Source organism: Suricata suricatta, chromosome 11, assembly GCF_006229205.1.
Source record: "Suricata suricatta isolate VVHF042 chromosome 11, meerkat_22Aug2017_6uvM2_HiC, whole genome shotgun sequence".
Lineage (NCBI taxonomy): Eukaryota > Metazoa > Chordata > Mammalia > Carnivora > Herpestidae > Suricata > Suricata suricatta.
In genome coordinates, this window is record NC_043710.1 from 107,353,136 (window position 1) to 107,374,710 (window position 21,575).

At 49.8% G+C, this 21,575-nt stretch overlaps 1 non-coding gene across 1 annotated transcript; it reads left to right on the plus strand.

Annotated features, from left to right (window-relative positions):
- The first annotated feature begins 11,355 nt into the window (after window positions 1-11,355).
- LOC115272849 lies at window positions 11,356-11,461 on the plus strand. The gene has a single exon (XR_003900501.1). It is a non-coding gene; the product is annotated as a U6 spliceosomal RNA (small nuclear RNA).
- Window positions 11,462-21,575: the final 10,114 nt, after the last annotated feature.

A 21,575-nucleotide genomic window follows, 5' to 3' on the forward strand; every position in this document is an offset into this window, starting at 1 on the left:
TGCGTTCTGCGACTCCCCGTGAGCCTGCGACTACTGAAAAATACAAAGTTTTAAAACACAGCTCTTAAAAGAGAGGCAAGATTTCAAACGGAACACGGAAGAGAACGGAACAGAACGGAAACGACTCCAAGCAGGATAAAAACGGAAAACACCGTTCACATCACAGAGAAGCCACGAAGTCCAGCCCAGGGCCCCGGGGAAGAGAAGGGAGCAAAGGGGACCGGAGTCAGGCCGCACAGCGTCCGGACGTCCAGCTACGGTTTGGAACTCACCGGCATACAATGAGGGGCTCCTGGAGGATTTTTCATGAGGCAGGAGAAAAGTAAAGCCGGGGTTTTTGCCAACTTACCACGGCAGCAGCGGTGACAACAGACTGGAGGCCAGAGCCTAACGGCAGAAAGACCAGCTCGGGTCCCAGACGCCCGGGCAGGCCCAGGGCTCGGGCTCCGCCGGGCCCAGACCAGTGGAGCTTCACGGCTGGATGCTCTGGACTCGGCCCCCCGGGGGCGCCGGGGCGGCTCAGGCGACTGAGCGTCTGCCTGCGGCTCAGGTCACGCTCTCACCATTCACGAGTTCGAGCCACACGTTGGGGTCTGAGCTGTCAGCGCAGAGCCTGCTTTGGATTCTGTGTCTCCCTCTCTCTCCGCCCCTCAGATGCTCTAACACACACTCTCTCTCAAAGAAAAAAGAATATTTTTAAAAAAGAAGACCTGGGGTGCCTGGGTGGCTGAGTTAGTTAAGGATCAAACTTTGGCTCAGGTCACGATCTCACAGTTCACGAGTTCAAACCACACATTGGGCTCTGTCCTGAGAGCTCAGAGCCTGGAGCCTGCTTCAGATTCTGGGGTCTCCCTCTCTCTGCCCTTTCCCTACTCGCACTTTCTCTCTCTCTCTCTCTCTTTCTTTCTCTCTCTCTCTTAAAAATAAACATTTGGGGCGCCTGGGTGGTTCAGTCGGTTAAGCGTCCGACTTCAGCTCAGGTCATGATCTCACAGTTCGCGGTTCAAGCCCCGCGTCAGGCTCTGTGCTGACAGCTCAGAGCCTGGAGCTGCTTCAGATTATGTGTCTCCCTCTCTCTCTGCTCCTCCCCTGCTTGTGCTCTGTCTTTCTCGGTCACTCAAAAATAAACAAACATTTTAAAAAATTTTTTAATAAATAAATAAACATTTAAACAATTTTTAATAAAAGATTCCACATCTGGCATTCATTCTGAGATCATGCTTACAATAAAGAAATCTCTTCTCGGGGCACCTAAGTGGCTCAGTCGGTTAAGCCTCCGACTTCGGCTCAGGTCAGATCTCACATTTGTGGGTTCGAGCCCCGCGTCAGGCTCTGTGCTGACGGCTAGCTCAGAGCCTGGAGCCTGCTTCCAGTTCTGTGTCTCCTTCTCTCTCTGCCCCTCCCCCTCTCATGCTCTGTCTCTTTCTGTATCAAAAATAAATAAAAACATTTAAAAAAAAAAGGAAATCTCTTCTCTGAATCACTCAAGGGAAAAGTTTTAACATCTCAATCTTCAGCAAGCTTACAAGAACGAAGTCAGACAGAAACAGCTCTACGCGTATCCAAAACCAAAAACCACACCAAATAGGCCGATAGCAAGCAGACTTTCTAGCCTTGGACTGTGTCCCTTCAAGCAAATGACACGAGGGGCCTCTTCCACTTGGGGAGAAACTTCCCCCAGGGCCGCGCGCTCTCAGCCCCGCTCCGCGCGTCTCCAGTGGGAAGCGTCGCTGTCGTAGGAAGTTCTGGCTGAAGAGCCCGCCGCGGCCCTGAGCAGACCGCTCCGTGTCTCTGACGCCGCGCTGTCAGAGTGCGTCACTTCCAGGGACGTGAGGCACTGACGCGACACGCAAGAGGACCCGGGGTTTCACTGTCGGCTGAGCAAACAGCACAACTGATTGTTGACCGAGGGCCCGCCGTGGCCTGGATGCTGATCACACGGACGGACGGCGGCAACGGTCCACGGGGAAACCACAGTGTCAAAAAGTCAACGTGATACGACGCAGTTCACGCCAGTACAGAGGCACGGAAGAGACACTGTGGTGAAGAGGACAGTGACCGCCGCCAGTATTTATCAAGTGCTTGGTGTGCGCAGGCCCTATTCAGAGCGCTTTCCCCGTACTAATCCACTGTCCTCACGACCAGACTAGCAGCATCCATCTCTTACAGGCTGGAAACCTGGCGCACATGTGGGCCGGACTCGGCGATCTCCGCTCTCGGCGGCCACGTCTCTAACCCAGCCAGCCCGGCCCCCTGCGCTGCCTGGAAGGGCAGTGCGGACCAGAGGGGAGACCGCAGCGGCGTCCTCAGGACCCACCGCCCAAGGGCACCTGGATGTTCACGGCAGTCAAGGCGCTGGGGTGGAGGGCGGCTGATCTGCAGGAAGGGGGAGGGGCAGCAGCCCTCTGAGCAACGGGAATGACAGGGGTGCGTGGCGGCGGGATGAGATTTCGGGGTGCACGGTGCAGTCTCGGACTGGTCAGAGCAGAACCCGTTGTGGTTCCAGAACGAGAGGCGAGGCCACGGGAGACTGCGGTGTTACGGCCTTGCCGGCTTTCCACCTCAGCTGAGAGGGGCCTAAGGCCGTGACCACTGAGTGAGCGAGCAGAGCTGCGTTCAGCAGAATAAACCCGGAGGGAGGGGGGAGCGGCCCGGAGGCCGGAGACCGGTAGGAGGTTGCGCAATAACTCTGTCGAGAACCGATAAGGAGCGGGTGCATGTGAGCAGCTGCTTCTGAAGTGGGATCCACAGGGCCTGGTGACTAATTGCCTGTGGAGGATCCGGAAGAGAAGGTGGACTGGCTCTCTGGTTCTGAGCAAGAGGAAGATGAGATTTTAAGGGGAATAACAATAACACAGATAACAGTAACAATGGCTCTAGTATTTTTTTTTAAGTGAACTCTAGCCCTGATGTGGGGCTCGAACTCATGACCCCAGGACCAAGAGTCTCATGCTCTGCCAACTGAGGCAGCCAGGGGTCTCCAGTATTTCCTAAGCTATTATGATGTACAGTGCTTTGCTAACTACTTGTGCAAGAACAACTTCATTCCATGTTAACAAAGTAAGTTCTATGACTATGACCCTTTCAAAAATGGAGAAGCTGAGACTGGGAGAAGGGATTGATTTGAGGGCACAGTCACTAAGACTGAAGCCAGAGGAAGATGTGAACGCAGACACAGGTTAGAGCGTCTGGGGAAGTATCGCTGTGAGTCTCCAGCAGGCCACCGAGTACACGGGCTCGAGGAAAGGGCGAGTGCCAGGGGGGCCACAACGCAACACCAGTACACCGTGACCACCGCGACCACGGCTCCCCCCGCGACCACGGCTCCCCCCACCCCCGCAACCACTGCTCCCCCCGCCACCACCGCTCCCCCCACTCCGCGACCACGGCTCCCCCCGCCACCACCGCTCCCCCCGCGACCACCGCTCCCCCCGCCCCCGCGACCACTGCTCCCCCGGCCACCACCGCTCCCCCCCCTCCGCGACCACCGCTCCCCCCACGACCGTTTATTAAGCCCTCGCTGTGAACGAGACACCGTCTGATGTTTTACATAATGTGGTTCCATCTAATCCGCACAATCCTAAGGCTACTCTTCTTCTTACAGAAAAAGAAACCAAGAAATGAAGTAAAGCGTTCAGGTCGCACAGACAGAAAATAATGGACTCACACTCAATCCAGAGGAGGTTAGACAAGTGGGCGGAAGGCAGGGGGGCGCGTGTGCCAAGGACTGAGTCCAGAATACAATGACTTACAAACCCGGCAGAGAAACCGAGCAGGAAACGGGTTTAAGAAACAGGAGTGTGCCGGGGCGCCCGGTGACTCCGTCAGTTACGCGTTCAACTCTCGGCTTCAGCTCCGGTCATGAGCCACAGTTCACGAGTTCGACCCCCACGTGGAGCCCAGCGCCCAGCTCTGCGCGGACAGCAAGGACGCTGCTAGGGACCCTCTCCCTCTCAAGCCCCTCCCCGCCCCCAGCGCACGCCTGTGAATAAACTGTTTTTTAAATAGCAGTACACCAGTGAAGAAAAAGCAAACACAGAAGATGTTCCTGTTTCGAAAACGAAAGTGAAGGAAATTTGTAAAGGAACAGGGTCGTTGGTGGCCAATGACACCCAGAACCCCAGTTTAAACTGGGTGACAGATTAGCAACAAGGCACTGAAACCCTCCCCAGAGCGGCTGAGGGCAGGGTCCGGGCCGGCCCCCAGCGCGCAGCAGGCGCAGAGGAGAACGCGCTGGAGGCCTGGCGGGCAGAGCGTGGCCCTGATGAGGACAGTAATCATGCGTCCAGTATTTCCGAGGCTACTATCACCCAGCAGCGCTACGCTCAACACTTTTACAGAATGATCTCACTTAATGTCCATAAATCAGTAACCGTTTTCTCTAGGCCTTACGGGTCACACACTGACCCATATTTTTTCTTTTTTTAACAACCCTTTAAAAACGTAATAAGCGTGTTAGCTGAGTTACAAGAAAACGGGCCACAGGACAGACCTGGGCAGCCGGCAGGAGCTTCCCGACCCCTTCTCAGGGGCTGGCGGTTAGGAGCAAAGACTGCAGCCAGACTGCCCGCATCCTTGCCCAGCCCTCACTCCCTGGGTGACCTTGGGCAAGTCACGGAACTTCTGAGTCTCAGTGTCCTTACCTGTAAGGTGAGCAGAACGCAGGAGCCACGTCTCAGGACTGCCATAAGGAGAGTAAATGCACATCGAGCACGGAGTGGCTAAGAAAAGTCTTATCCACGCGGAGGATGTGTCGGAGGACAGGCAGACAGGAGACAGCCGACAGAGAAGGAGAGGTATTACATGGAAAAGGACTGGCTAATTTTGCTCAAGCCCCAAAGAAGGGGGCGCCCGGGACCAGGCCGGGACAGGCGAGCGCAGAGATCAGGCTCTATCCTCACCGCTGGCGCAGGAACCGCCTGCCGACTTCGCCCGAACTTCAAATGCACGCGGCTTCGGCCCCTTCTCCTTTTCTAAAACGTGGCTGTGCATCTCCACCCCGCAAGGACAAAGCTAGGAACGCAAGCGTCCCTCCTGCAGCAGTGCTGGCACAAGAGAAAATGAGGGGCAGCTGGGTGGCTCCACCCGTTACAGGGCGACTTGGGCTCAGGGCACGATCTTGCAGTTGGTGAGTTCCAGCCCCACCTCGGGCTCTGGGCTAAAAACAGCTCAGAGCCTGAAGCTGCTTCAGATTCTGTGTCTCCCTCTCTCTCTGCCCCTCCCCCACTCACTCTCTGTCTCTCTCTCTCTCAAAAATAAATTTTAAAATGTTAAACAAAAAAGGAAAAGGGAAATAACAGTCCATTGGTAACAAAAAGGTGAGCATCGGTACAACAGAGGTGTGTGTGGTCACTAGGAAGAAATATGCTGATAAACACTGGAATAAATAAATGATAAAATATTCATTTGGAAGAGATAAATATGCTGATGTGGAAAGGTTTCTCTAACTTAATTTCTTACTTAATGTTTTTGAGATAACTGGAGAGTCGCACGCAAGTTTAAAAAGGAGCACAGAGACCCCCCGCGTGCCCTCTGCCTCGCCGCCCTCGGCGGTGACTGCTTGCACAACCACAGCTCGATCCTGTAAGTTAATCTTTAACACAGAGACAAACACACCGGTGTGCATGCTACGTGCACTCCCTCCGGTGTATTCCGGGTGACCGTACCGCGTGTGCGTGGTCAGAAAAAGAGCATCATTGAACCGGCGAGGAGCTGACCCCTCAGGAAAGCGAGAGAGGCAAGGGAGGGAAAATGAAGGGCGCTAGTCTTTCTGAATTACCAAGGGCACATATTCCTTTTAGGGGAGAGGCAGAAACAGCGAGAGAGATTACATGTTGCAATAACTGGGAGCACCGATGCTCTGGGTCCCGGGGGTTCAGCGCGTGGCAGGAGGAGGGACGAACACCGAAGACGCTCACATCAGAAGCCTGGATTTACTCAGCGCGTCTGTTCTGTCCCAGACCACTCACCGCCAGCCTCTGTTCCAGGCCCTGGAGAATCAACATGGAACCAGACAGGGGCAGCCTCCGAACCCAAGGAAGCGAGCGGCTACGGAGGCGGGAGGCCGCTAACCACGACGACACGCTCACAACCACCACGGCGCTCGGCGCAGCAGGTGGGAACGCGGCTCCAAGGCCCGAGCCCGCAGGCGCGCCCCAGCTCTACGGCCCAGGCCGTGTGACTGCCCTTCAGTCTCTGCACCTACAAAATGGGGACAATTCCAGGATCTATTTCTTTACCCATCGAACCCACAGGGTTGCTGTGAAGACTTGGGGGAAAAAAAAAGTCCGTATACATACAGCGCTTAGAAGAGCTCCCGGCACGCAGTAAACGCCGTGCGTCTGCTATCATCATTGCGGTGAGTCTCACCACCACTGATTATTTTAGGGGGGGTCTAGCCCACCTTCAGGCAAACGGACGGTTAGAGGAAGCTTCCTTGAGAAAGTGACACGTAAATGAAGTTCCAAGGACGACTATGGATTAAAGAGCACAGGAGAAACCCAGTCTGGCGGAGGGGGCACCGTACCACAGACCCTCTGCGACGAAGCAGTCGGGCGTGCTAAGAACTTGACAACGAGGCTGGGGCTCCGAGAGGAGCGAGGTGACGCTGGGCACCGGAAAGGGCCTGGCAGACTTCTGAGTGACAGGAGGTATTCTACAAGAAACAACAGATTCGTTGGTTCTTCTCTTTCTTTTTTCTTAAGATCACTTTTCTGGACTATGGAGTCGTCTGGGATAGAGGGAGGTGAACGCGAGCCCACCACAAAGGGGTAAAGGTTTAGAAAGAACAGTCGTTCTGCCGACAGAGAAAAGAAATCAACTACAGACAAGTAAGAAGGCTCCTAACGAGAATAACAAACACACAGGAGGGCAGAATCATGAATTAGCAACAGAACAAACAAACACGACGCCATCATTTCCTCAGGCCCAAACGCAGGAACCCGGAAAACGGGCAGCATTGTTGAGCCGCAGCTGGAGACGCGCACGGCCGCTGGGAGACCAGAGCGGAGGTGGGGAGGGCTGGGGGTCCCTCTGAGTCACTGAGAGTGACCCGCTGCGCCCACGGGGATGAGGGTGAGGCAGAAGAACGACACGAATCTGGAGACCAGCGACTTAAGGGGCTGAGGCCTCAGCGAAATCAGGGAGTGAAGTTCAGCAAAGAGCAGAACTGAAAAGACAGGAAACTGTGTCCAGAGAGCAAAATTTCCAGATATGTGATTCCGGAGGTGGAAGTGTGAGCTGCTGCAGGCACGGACGGCTACAGAGGAGCAGAAGAGACCGAGATTAGGCCGGAGGGGCACCGGGGGGGCTCCGTCGGTTAAGCGTCCGGCTTCGGCTCAGGTCATGGTGATCTCCCTGTTCGTGGGTTCGAGCCCCAGGTCGGGCTCTGTGCTGACAGCTCAGAGCCTGGAGCCTGCTTCAGATTCTGTGTCTCCCTCTCTCTCTGCTCCTCCCCTGCTTGCACTGTTTCTCTCTGTCTCTCATAAAAAAAAAAAAAAAAAAGATCAAGCCAGAACAAGACTAGAACGTTGGACAAGCAATCAACATAACATTAAAGAGACAAGAGATCATGGAAGGCGTAAAAGCAAACTATTTACCAGGACTAGGACTTAAATATTCAGTTACGTTCTTAAACACAAAGCCAATAAGAATGTGTTTTTGAGTATTCAGAATAAAACAGGGTTGCCTTGCTAGTAACAAGGGTTCATCTATTCATTTACCAAATAATTTTTAAAGATTCCGTTTTAGCAGTCTTTTTAATTCTGCTCTTTGCTGAACTTACTTCCCTGATTTCACCATTCTGAAAAAGCTCTCTGAAAGATGAAAAGAGAAGGACGCTTTCTTAACTTGATGATTATTTGTCACAACTCAAGGGCAAGCATCATCAATACTGGTAAAAACTAAAGTCTTACACAACCCAAAACCTGGGAGAAAATCTCTACAAAACATGTATCTGACTTAAAGACAGGTATCCACAATATGCTAAGAACTCTTTATTTTTTTATGTCTTTTATTTATTTTTGAGAGACAGAGAGAGACAGCACAAGCAGGGGAGGGTCAGAGAGAGAGGGAGACACAGAATCCGAAACAGGCTCCAGGCTCTGAGCTGTCAGCACAGAGCCCAACGCGGGGCTTGAACCCACAAACCGAAAGATCATGACTTGAGCCTAAGTCAGACGCTTAATTGACTGAGCCTCCCAGGCGCCCCACAATATGCGAAGAACTCTTAAAAGGCAACAAGAAAAACAAACAACAGAAAGAAATTTAAAAATGGGCAAAAGATCTGAACCTCACCAAGGAAGGTACACACAGACAGAAATGAGCGTATGAAAAGATGCTCACCTATTCTGTGACTAGAGAGCCGTAAATTAGAACCCTGAGGTACAGCTACACCCTATTTGCATGGCAAAAATCCAAAACAATGAAGACACCAGCTGCTGGCGAGGATGTGGAGCACCAGGAACCCTCGCGCATTGCTGGTGAGAACCCAAAGCCATACAGCCACTTCGGAAAACAGTCTGGAAGTTTCATACAAAACTAAGCACACGCTCTTCCCACATGATCCAACAATCACGCTCTTTATATCTGCCCACATGAGTTAAAAACCTAGGCCTACAGGAAACCCCACGCGTGGATGCTTCCAGCAGCTTTATCTACAACTGCCAAAACTTGACGGCAACCAAGATGTCCTTCAGCAGGTAAATGGATGGACCAGGGCACATCCACACGATAGAATACTACCCGGTGACAGAGAGGACGGAGCCTTTAGAAGGACAAGCCACAAAGAGACAGGAAGGAAACTCAAATGCACACTGCTGAAGGGAAAAAGCCAATCTGAACAGGCTACCTGAAGCACAATTCCAGCCGTATGACATTCCGGAAAAGGAAAAATGATGGAGATGGCAAACGAGGAGTGTTTGCAAGGGCTCGAGCCGGGGAGGAAGGGACAGATGGACAGGCAGACACGGAAACGCTGAGGGCGGTGAACTGCTCGGGTGACACCAGGGCGGCAGACACATGACATTCTGTGTTTGTCCAAACCCACAGAACTCCACAAAGTACATGTGGACTCTAATGGGAACTATACAGACCTCCATTAATAACGACATATCAGCACTGGCTCATCAATTGTGATAAGTGAACCCCATAAATGAATGCAAGATGCTGATATCAGGGGGGATGGGGGAGGGGAGGGAGGAAGTGGTAAAGGTGTAGAATTCTCTGTTCTCGGCTCTGAAACGGCTCAAAACATAAAGGCGATTAATTTAAAACAAAACCTCTAAGTATTACCATGTGAGTCATAGGAGAGACAGTAATGTCCAGTGTTGGTAAGGAAATCTATTCAAGAGACTGAGGGTCGTGACTCCGCCGGGGCCGGGGCTGGCTCTGCACCCACTGGCTGGGCCACTGCGGGCAAGTCACATAAACTTCCCTGCTGGAAAACTGGGGACGCTAATCCTCGTGGTGCTGAGAAGATTAACTGAGTTCATACACGTAAAGCACCAAGAACAGTGACTACAACGACTTGAGTTGTATTAGTTAAGTTTTACTCAAAGTGAGGTCAACATTGGGGGGGGGCGGGGGGGGCCTGTCAGAAATGCAGACTCCCACGCTCAGCCCAGCCCTGCTCCGTCCCCATCTGCTTCTTTGTACGCCATCTTCTTTGGTTTTACGTTTTATTGGGGTCCCAGTTAACACCCAGTACAGTATTAGCTTCAGGTGCGTGCCATGGCGACCCAGCAACCGCAGACAGACCCCGTGCTCACCCTGACAAGCACCCCTGATCCCCGGCACCGGTCTCGCCCATCCCTCCGCCCACCTCCCTTCTGATGGCCACAGAGACAGAGTGCTGGTTGAGGGCCTGTTCCTCGCTCTGCCACCCTCTCTCCTCCTCCTTCCCTTTTGCTTGTTTTGTTTCTTAAATTCCACAGGAGGGAGGTCAGACAGTAGCTGTGTGTCTCTGACTTATTTCACCCAGCATCACACTCTCCAGCTCCATCCGTGTCATTACAGTGGCAAGGTCTCGTTCTTCTTACGGCTGAGTAATATTCACGGAGTGGGGGGCGGGGGGCGGGCATGTGTGCGCCACAGCTGCTCTATCCATTTACCAGTCCCTGGACACTTGGGCGGCTTCCATCATTTGGCGACTGTAGAAGACGCTGTGGTAAACATCGAGGTGCGTGTGTGCACCTGAAGCAGTCTTCTTTGGTAAATACCTAGTAGTGCAATTGTTGAACGTGCACTGTAATAAGATCCCTCAGGCACCTTCTGTGCATATCAAGTCGAGGAGCAGCATATTAGGGGTGTTATCATCACCATAACTATTCTTCGACACTGTCACTAACAAAGAGCATAAACACTGGGAGAGTTCAAATCATTATCTGTTGGTGATCATGATTAGTGTACTCTTAAGCCCGGGAGATCAAATGTAATGGAGAAATTGTGAAACACTCTTTAGAGTGGCAGTAATTAACACGTGTAGTACACACACACAGACAAGTGCCTTCTATCGAGAATGTATATTAAGAGGAGCCTGGTTAGTTCAGTCAGGAGAGCGTGTGACTCCTGAGCTCACAGATGTGAATTCCAGCCCCATGTCTGGAACAGCCATTACTTGCAAGTCTCTTTTTAAATAAATTAATTAAATAAGTAAAAAAGGGTATATGTTTCAAATACATTTCAAATAAGTATATAAGTGATAAATAATTAGGACAACTGGCTACCAATATTTCTTTTTAATCAAGATCCTTATCTCACAGTATAATGAAAATATATTCCAAGTGGACTAAAAACCTAAATATTAAAAATAAATTTACTAGCACTATAAGAAAATATGGAATATATTTTTAAGTACATTTCTTTATTCTGAGAGAGACAGAGAGAGAGCACAAGTGGGGGAGGAGCAGAGAAAGAGGGGACAGAGGACCCGAGGCCGGCTCTGTGCAGAGAGCAGACGGCCTGACCCGGGGCTCAAACTCACAAACCATGAGATCACAACCTGAGCCGAAGGCAGACTTAACCTACTGGGCCACCCAGGTGCCCGAGAATACTTTTTTCATGTTTATTTATTGTTTTTCTGAGGGCAGGGGGTGGGGAGAGGGGGAGAGAGAGGCGGGGGGAGAATCCCGAGCAGATTCCACGCGGACAGTGCGGGCTCGGACTCTCGGTGTGAGATGACACCCTGAGCCATATCAAGAGTCGGGCCGTCATCCGACTGAGCCACCCAGGAGCCCCAGGATAGTTTTATGGTTCAGACAGGATGTCATAAAACTCCTAAGTTTACCTCTCTTAAGGATACCATAAAACCCAGAAGTCTTACTGAAACTATAATTAAAAAAAGAAATAAACCTTTGAGTGCTCACCACGGCAGCACATGTACCAAAACTGAAACAGTTCAGAGAGGATTAGCGTGGCCCCTGCACGGGCTGCCATGCAAATCCAGGAAGCAATCCGTGTTTTTTATAAAGACATGTAAAAATAAATAAATAAAACTTTTAAACAACAAGAGATACCACAAAAGTAAAAAGACAAATGCTATGAAAGAAAATATTAATAACCTTATATGACTTTTTTTTCTTATTTTTTTTAGAGAAAGAGAGAGGGTGAGTGGTGAGAGGCAGAGAGAGAGGGAGAGAAAATCTGAAGCAGGCTCCAAGCTCAGCAAGATCCCAACTCAGAGCTCAGTTCCACTGACCCTGGGACCCTGGAATCGTGATCTGAGCCAAAACGAAGAGCCGAATGCGCAAACGACTGAGCCACCCAGGGGCCCCACCTTAGGACTTTTTAAAGGTACATGAAAAAGCTAAGAGGGGAGGCGCCTGTGTGGCTCAGTCCGTAAAGCATCTGACTCTTGATTTCGGCTCAGATCATGATCTCACGATTCAGGGGACAGAGCCCCGCTCCGGGGTCTGTGCTGACAGCGCAGAGGCCACTGGGGGGTGCCTCTCTCATGCTCTCCTACCCTCCCCCACCCTCTGAAAAAATAAACATTAAAGAAAAAAGCTAACAGAAAAATGGGTCTGGGGAAATAAAGTAGATTTTATAGACTCCCCTGTTAAAAGACTAAATTGCAAAAGCTACGGTAGCACAAAACAGCATAAACCCCTGACAGGGCTCAGTGTGCTGAGCGCCTACTCTTGATTTCAGCTCAGGTCATGGTCCCAGGGTTGTGGGGCCAAGACCCATGTTGGGCTCTGTGCGGAGCGTGGAGCCCGCCTGGGATTCTCTCTTTCCTTCTGCCCCTCTCTTCCACACTCTCTCTCAATCAATCAATATGCTTTAAAAATAAATACGTAAAATTAACCCCTAAAAGTCTACCTATAAACATTTCGTGGGCACAGCAAAGGATACAGAAGAACGTCCACCAAACTGATGCCAGAAGTTATCTCCGTAGTATAAAATCCGGAACGGAAGAAGCACTTTGCTTTTTTCTTTATCCATTTCTCTAAACTGCACTCCTTACAAAGAACCTGCTTTTTTAAACCCACCTTTGTTCAATTACGAAAGGAAAAAGTACAGAACGACATAGTAAAAGGCCAACATTTTCGTAGGAATCAAAGCTTCCTGGTTTTCCCAACAAGCACTTAAGCCCCAAAGCTTTAACATTTGGAAAATATATCTTTGTTATCAAAATTTTCCTAAGAATCCTTTAAGCAAAACTATGCCAACTTCTCCTCCCCAAATGGACCACAGTGTTCACTTTCCAGTGGCCCTTTGTGGAAAGCTAGTTCCAACCTAATTTCAAAAGCAAAGTGTCTAAAGCAGGCAAAAAAGTTAGCAACGCAACACAGAATATCCGAATGGGAACCACAGTCCAAAACACGCCGAGCGGGAACAGACCGCAACTGTGTGAGAGTCGCTGCGGTTTCGATTCTGAATCATCTCTCGGTCACCAAACTGGAAAACATTCTGAGCCATTTGTCATCTCTGACTAAGCACAGGCTTCAGCCCCCAAATCACTAAGTGTAGAGAAGCAGGACTGCCAGTGGAAGGGTTTTTCCAGAAAAAGTGGCTTACGTACCCAGCACTCGGTTTCCACCTCGATTCCCTCAACCACTTGGGAAACTACTGAAGTAAATGACTAAGAAGTAAAGCATATGAGAAAAGACGAAACAAACATGCCTACATGTTGAAAGCACATAAAGTGGTCCGGGTTTGCTTTTGAGTTGCCTTTTGCTGAAGTCAGAATGTCACACTCTTGTGCTCTGGATGGACCAGAAACGAGCTTCACGGCCTCAGCCACGCACGTACGACGTCCAGCCGCCCTAACGCGTTATGCCCCGACTCAGAGGCTGCGGTTTTTGCGTTTACTGCTCATACTTAACGCAAAAAACGTATCGCGTGTAGATGTCCCCAATACCAACCGTTCGTCACCTCACCAGACACGGATTTATGAAGGTCATACATTACAACTGCCGGTCCTGGCGCAGAACACACTCCCCCGTCCCTGCAGCGGGGAGACGGCGAGGGAGGGGCGCGCTGCCTCCCGTGCACGGTGCACGGGCCGCACGCAGGGTCTCGGGGTCCGGAGCGCCCCCACGCACGGCGGCATCACCGCTCAACCGACATTCAGCGGCCCGGGGCCTGCAACCACACAGACTGCACGATCTAGTTTCTTTTGTTCAAAAGGCAAACCATCCCTCTGGCCAGATTTACTCATAAAAGATGTGAGTAAAAAAATGGCCGGGGAGCGCCTGGGGGGCTCAGTCACTGAAGTGTCTGACTCTTAGTTCAGCGCAGGTCATGATCTCATGGTTTGTAAGTTCAAGCCCCACATCTGGGCTCTGTGCCGGCAGCACGGAGCCTGCTTGGGATTGTCTCCGCCTCTCTCTGCCCATTTCTGCTCTTTCACTCTCAAAAATAAACTTAAAAAAAATGTTCAGGAGGACAGCATACCCAGGTCTTAAATTTTTAAGATTCTTAAGATTCCTCGCCTTTTAAGAGAAAAACCTTGTCAAGAATATTAGAAATTGCACACTCTGTGTCTTGTGGTCAAAAAAAAAAGGCATGAAGAGACTCCCTTCTTCCAGCACAGAGAACTTGACCACGTGCCAGCGAACAGGTAACAAGGAGGTCTAGCAAAGTGTGCGGTAAGAGGGCGGCGTGAAGAAGTCATAGAAAGAGGGGCGCCTGGGAGGCTCTGTCGGCTGAGCGTCCAACTTCGGCTCGGGTCATGATCTCGCGGTCCGTGGGTTCGAGCCCGGCGTGGGGCCCTGTGCTGACAGCTCAGAGCCTGGAGCCTGCTTCCGATTCTGTGTGTCCTTCTCTCTGTGTCCCTCTCTCTCTGCCCCTCCTCCACTCATGCTCTGTCTCTCTCTCTCTCAAAAAAAAGAAACATTAAAAAAAAAAAACATTAAAAATTTTTTTAATTCAGAGATACAGGTCAAGAGAAAGCAGGCTCAAAACTAAGGTCAAAGCCCTTTATAGTTTTTAATGTTGAAATCACCTCTGCGCAGACACACAATCTTCCTCTGACAACGTGTCCGGGAACGACCAAAAACATTTTATAAACAACTCCAAGTGCTTGTTCTCTCCGATTTATAACACACTTCATTACCAGCAGAGAAAGACCAAAAACCATAGAACCCTATGCCTTTCTAATGATCTCTCTAAGCATTTTAAATGGGAACGGCATTCTGTTTATTGCCTCCTGCTCTTAATTCCTTTCACGTCATGCTTGAAGACCGACTCTGCAGCCGGGGAGTAAGGCCCGGGGCCCTCTCCTCCAGGTCAGCCACAAGGCACTTCACCCTCAGCAGCAGCTCAGTGTGTGACGGCCTGCACTTCTTGTCTGCTGATACACACCACCACACATCAGGATTAACAGTAGGACCGAGCACGTTCTCATAACGGACTTTATCATTATTACCTACGACCCACATCTTGATTTATGGACTCTTCTGCCTACAACAGCTCCTTCGGAAAAAAGGTCACCTTAAAATAGAACTTAAGTTCCTTCTACAGAAAAGGATGGGTAATTAGTAACTAAACAGCTGACAAACTGAGTTCCCTGGAAGCACTCAAATTACTACGAAGTACCGTATCTGAACCACAGCTGACTTTAATTGCTAGAAATCTTGTGCTGGAGAAAATTCCGGAATCGATCCCACAGAAAATAATTTGTCTCTAGTGAGTCTTGCCCAACATAAAAATGAAATATGGTTTGACTTCTTGCCTTGCTCTGATAAATCCCAAATGACTTTATTACTTTAAAAAATGAAAAGATAGGATGAAGACTAATTCCAAAAACACAACTCTTAAAAGAACAAATGGATAAACTGGAATTCAAAATAAAAACTCCTGCTTTTAAAAGACACCATGGGGGTGCCCGGGGGGCTCCATCGGTTGAGCATCCAACTTCAGCTCAGGTCATGATCTCAGGGTTAGTGAGTTCAAGGCCCGCCTCAGGCTCGCTGCTGTTGGCGCGGAACCCACTTCGGACCCTCTGCCCCCCTCTCTCTCCCAGCTCCTCCCCCACTCACACTCTCTCGGTCTCAAAAACAAATAAAACATTTCAAAACTAAATAAAAGACCCTGTTGAGGGGATGGAAAGATAAGCCACAGAATGGAAGAAAATCTTTGCAAAAAAGCATAGATCTGATAAATAACGTGTGTCCAGAATCCATAAAGAATTCTCAAAACTCAACATTAAAAAAACAAACAACCCAATTTTTGAAAACAGGCAAAAGTGGGGACCTGTGTGGCTCAGTTAAGTGTCCGCCTCTAGATTTCCACTCAGGCCACACTCACAGTTCGTGGGATTAAGCCTCACATCGGGCTCTGTGCGGACAGTGCGGAGCCTACTTAGGATTCTCTCTCTCCTTCTCTTTCTGCCCTTCCCCTGCTTGCTCACTCAGGCGCACGGGCTCGCTCGCTCGCTCTCTCTCTCTCTCTCTCTCTCTCTCTCAAAATAAACTTAAAAGAAAAAAATATTTGAACAAGCACCTCACCAAAGATCCCCAGGTGACAAGGAAGCTCATGAAAAGACATCAATATCCTTACATTAGAAAAATGTAAATGTAAAGCACAAATTAGAACGGCTAGCGTTTTCTCGTCCTAGGATGGTGAGGGTCCGGGGCAACTAGAACCCTCATACACGCTAGACAGGGCGTAAAACTTTACAGCCACTTTGGAAGATAAGTTGGCAGTTTCATTAAAAGCTAAATGTACACCTACCAACCATATGACCCAGTGGTCCTGCTCCAAGGTGTTTACCCAAGAGAAATGAAAACCTAAACCTACCCAAAGTTCCACATCAAGTTCCCAGCAGCTTTATTCATAATGGCCAGAAACTAGAAACAATTCACATGTTCATCAACAGAACAACAGATTAGCACATCCTGTTACAGCCGCACAATGTAACACTGTCAGATACACCACTCAGCAGTAAGAAGTGACAACCCACTGTACTGATGGACAGACAGCAGTGACTGAGTCTTAAACACAGACGCTGATGCCTCCTGGCTAAGGTCACGTTCACGAAATTCCAGAATAAGCAAAGACAATGTATGCTGCAGCAAACGGGGGTCTTCTGGGGTTAGAGGAGGTGGGAAGGAATGCAAAAGGCACTGAAGGAACGCCGGGGGATAAAGGAGAGGCTCTCCGTGTTGACGGGGTGGCATCACGTGGCTGTACACACCGGCCGAAATGCACACTGCATGCTTAAAATGGTTCGATTCCATCGTATGCAAATTACGTCTAATCAGGTTGATTACAAATATTACAATGTTATTTTGGGGGAAATCCATGAAATATACTGTTTCTTAAGATGTTTACTTTGAATATTTCTCTGCTGTATTACTTTCAAATATTTGACACTCTTACAAAGAATCTCAAAAAAGGCGGGGATTACTATCCTATTTTATGAATTAGAGGGGTGGAGGGAAGCGGGCTATACAGCGGAAGCAATCAGAGGCGCGGGTTCAGGGCAGAACATCCCACGGAGCAGATTCACCAACGGCAACCAAACTGCCGCCCGACAAACCGGCAGCACGGGATGAATGACGTGCCGGGTCTTGGCTGCTGGAAGACACTGGTGGAACCGCATAAAAAAAATAGAACAATAAATAAATAAATAAATAAATAAATAAATAAATAAATTCCCAGGAAGAAGGTGGGTAAGAAAAGGCAGGAAATGCCTAAGGTCAACATTACCTACGTGCACCACACATGTCAAATATAACTTCCCACCATGCCTGGTTCCGGTCCTAAGGAGAACAATTACTTCAACGCAAGAAAAGCACATGGAAGGGGCTCAGAACCCAAATCTGCCATCAACTCACTTGCCCTCTAGGAAGATCGCTAACTGGGTGTCTCAGTGTCCCCCTCTTTTTTAAAATAAAAATATTAATTCTGGTCCCTGAATAGCCCTTTGGGGCACTACAGAAATAAAGAATTTATGTGTAAAAGAATTTTTAAATTAGACAGTCAAATATCTCTCTGTCCAAAAGCATGCAACTAAGAATACGCTACATTATCATCAAATCAAATTAATAAATTAGGTACCTTAAGAGTCAAAAATGGTTCCCCAACCCAAAAATGACTCCATATAGACCAAGTCCAAAGGCCTCACTTAAAAAATCATGTCCTTATGAATCCACCCACCCCATTTATCCAAAACATGACAATCCAGGGGCGCCTGGCTGGCCTAGTCCGTACAGCCTGTGACTCTTGATGTTGGGGTTTTGAGTTCAAGCCTGACACTGGGTGCAGAGATTGCTTAAAAATAAAATATTTTAAAAATAAGATAAGGGCGCCTGGGTGGCTCAGTAGGTTGAGCATTCGACTTCGGCTCTGGTCGTGATCTCGTGGTTCACAGGTCGAGCCCCGCATCGGGCCCTGTGCTGACAGCTCCGAGCCTGGTGCCTGCTTCGGATTCTGTGTCTCACTCTCTGTCCCTCCCTAGCTTATACTCTCTCTTTCTCTCAAAAATAAACTTTAAAAAATAAATAAAAAATATAATGAAATAAAATAAGCGGTGCTTGGGTGGCTCAATCACAAGAGCATGTGACTCTATGTCAAGGTCATGAGTTCAAAGCCCACATTGGGAGTAGAGATTGCTTAAAGAAACAGATATTTTTCAAATAAATAAAATCTACCAATCCAAAGTCGTCTACTCCCCCCCCTTCCTTGGACACGCGGTCTCCACACTCCCGGAGGCCTTCCCACTCCTACACTCTGTTCAAAGGTGATCCCAAAGTCCACTGGCCTAATACAAACTTTGCTTATCCTTTAAAAAAAAAAACTAAATAAATAAACTTTGCTCATCCTTAATCCAGTGTTCGTTTCCATTCTCTGAATTCCTAGTGCTTAATCAGCACTATAAAATACAGCATTCGATTTTATCCCGTATTTTCCTATTATCTGATTATATTTTGCTTTGGAGCCTTAGCTGTATCTTCCCCTGGAAAAAGGGATGAGCCTCGTGGACAGAACGTCACACACCTCTCCCGCCACTCTCAGTGCCGCTGGCTCCCGATGGGTGACCCGTGGGGACAGAAACGTGCCCTGCGCTCCGTGTGGGCGGCGCCTCCACCAGAAGGGGGCAGAGGGGAGCGGCTGGGCGCACGGGGGTTTGTGGCATTTTTTTCTTTGTTTTTATGACGTTAACTTTTAAGTAGAGAGACACAGTACAATGATCCTGCGGGGCCCGGGGGCTAGCCACAACTATAAATACAGGGCCGCTGTGACCTAGACTCCTGAGCACGCCCTCCTCTCCCAGGCAGACCCTGGATCCGGTCCTATCTCGTCCCTTTGCACTTCGGTGTACATTTCTGAAAGGGAAGCGTGGGGAAGAAGGTCAGGAATTCCCCGTGCTCACACCGACGAGAACTTTGTCTTCCGAATAAAACCACGAGAATCCTCATCCCACCTGAAAAGATCATTCCTTGACATCAAATATCTAGTCAATGTTCAAATGTCCCTGCCGCCATGTGATTCTTTTACCGGCCAATCGTTCAGGTCAGGAACCCGGATTACTTCAAGAGTAAACACGGTTTCCTTTTCTCGGGCTCCAAGGCCCTGCCATGTGACACACCCGACGCGTCGGGTTTTGGGCGCGGGCAGACGAACGGTCCCCTTCGACGGCGCCCCCTGCCGGCTCCCTGCGCATGCCCAGCGCCGCCCGCGTCCCGGCTCCGAGCACGCGAGGGGGCACCGGGCCCCGGCCGGCCTCCTGCCTTCGGTCAAGTCGTCCTACTCCAGTTCCTACTCAGGAGGCGCGTCCAGTTCTAATACTGTAAACATGTAAACAATGTGGGCCGCATTCGAAGATCTCTTTTCATTCCTTCATTCTTGTGGAGGAGCTCAATTTTAAGTTTTAAGTGACTACGTTGTCAACTTCCCATTTTTAAGTGCGTGAAGAGTTTAAGCCTCGACGATCACGGGCACAGCGCTAAGAGATCGGCCTCAGGTCAGCTCGGCTCCGTGGCCGTGACTCTCATCCCCGGCCCGCCACAAGGGGAACCAGACAGGAGGTGCACGACCGCCAGCTCAAACACAAGCCCTCCACGAGAAAACAGCACAGACGCACACAGTGGGGCAGCGGGTCATCCCCACTCCCCGGCCGCACAGAGGAAGAGAGCCAGCAAATGGCAGGCAAACAACTGGGAAGAATTAAAAAAAAAAAAGTTTCTTAAAAAGCAGACCCTTCACAGTGACTTCTAATAGAACTTGGACATTGGGCAGGGCAGGGTGAGTCAGAGCACGTTCATTGCCCGCTGCCCTGGGCTCGGCGCTGCGGGGGACAAAAAAGAACACGCCAGCCTCTGCCTTTAAGGAGCCCACACTCCGGCTGGCAAGCCGACCCGGAGGCCCACCGCGAGACGCCGGCAAGCGCCGCGCTGCGTGCGTCAGGGGTAAAGCGGCGTGGCTCGCAGCAGAGATGGGGCGGCTCGGGCTGAAGAGGTCAACGAGGGCTACACAGAGCTCAGGAGAGGGCGCCTGGGGGGTTCTGACCCCGGATTTCTCCCCAGGTCATGATCTCACGCGTCACAGGTTCGAGCTGCACATCAAGCTCTGCGCGGACGGCGTGGAGCCTGCTGCAGATTCTGTCGCCCTCTCTCTGCCACTGCCAGCTCGTGCTCTCTCTCTCAAAAGTAAACAAACATTTAAAAAGATAGATAAAAAAGAATTAGAAACGCTGAAGGCAGGGCAGGTTAGGAAGCCATAACACCTGACAGACTAAGCTCATGTGGACGGAGACCACACCTTCCTCTTGTCCACAGGCCACCCCAGTGTCTCCTACTGTGCCTGGAACACAGGAGACGCTCATATTGGTTAGAGGTACAAACAGAAGACAGGAAAGAAGGGAGGAAACAAAGAAGACATTCCAGAAAAAATAGTTTTTAAATGAAAGATGAAACATGGCAGTTTCATGAAACAGGGAAGAAATCAGAACGGTGAGAGATTAGGTGAAACAGGTGGAATGAACCCAAACCACCCATGGTTTTAAAAGTCAGTCAAGAGACATACAAAACTGATCCCATATTAAACACTAAAATGTACCTAACCAGAAACACGTCGTGTCATGCTTCCACTTAAGAACACCAGAAGTACCATTTTTCCTAAGATGATCATTCATCTTCGTGATATCCTAGGACACAGTCTGGAATTGAACTAACGCTTCTCTAGAGAACTAACACCACTCGCTAGTGCAGATGATTTCTTTCCCCAGATATTCTTACTACCTGGAAATGTGCCTGCGTCGTCACGAAGGTCAGTTTCTTTGATAGCTGTGTAATCAAATGCCTGCGCTTCGCCACAATTCAAGCGAGAGATGGCAGGGGGGAGGCGGGACGTGGCAGAAAAGCCAGTGACTAATGCTGAATCATGACTTCCGGGTGGTTATTTCACCAACTGTCAGCCTCCAATATTAACATTCCCCTACACTGGCTGCTAGAAGTAAGTCGGACGTGTTCTCCAATATGTCGCAGGATCATGTTAAAGGCTTCAGGGGAATAAAATCAGGAGAGTCTAAAGTTTTTAAGCACTCAAGATCTGCCCCGTCGAGGGGGCGCCCGGGTAGCTCAGTTAAGTGTCGGCTTTCGCGTAGGTCACGATCTCGCTGGTCCCAAGTTTGAGCCCCGCGTCGGTGCCTGTGCTGACAGCTCAGAGCGTGGAGCCTGTCTGGATTCTGTGTCTCCTTCTCTCTCCCTGCCCCTCCCCCACTCACACTCTGTCTCTATCTCTCAAAAATAAACATTAACAAACAAACAAATAAATAAAACAGAATGTTAAGTCAAGAAGATTCTTACTCTCTCAAACTTCACAATGGGAGAATTCATAATTACAGTGGTCTTATTGCATATGGATTCCCCGGTTTTCACCCAAAAACGTTCTCGGTCCTGGCTGCCACCAGCTCCAGCCTTCGGTGGCAGCTAAACAATCTCCGTAGAGAAGGACTTCAGAAAGAGCAACAGGGGAGGGTTCTGGAGAATTTCACTTAAGGCTCCATGATGCATGGCGGGAGCATGACTCTAAATTACATGCTTATTCAGAGGGGGTCTGGCCAGTCTTAGCCTCTCCGGTGGTCATTTTTCCCTAGCTTTCCTTCCACTCTTTCAGCCTACGTCATC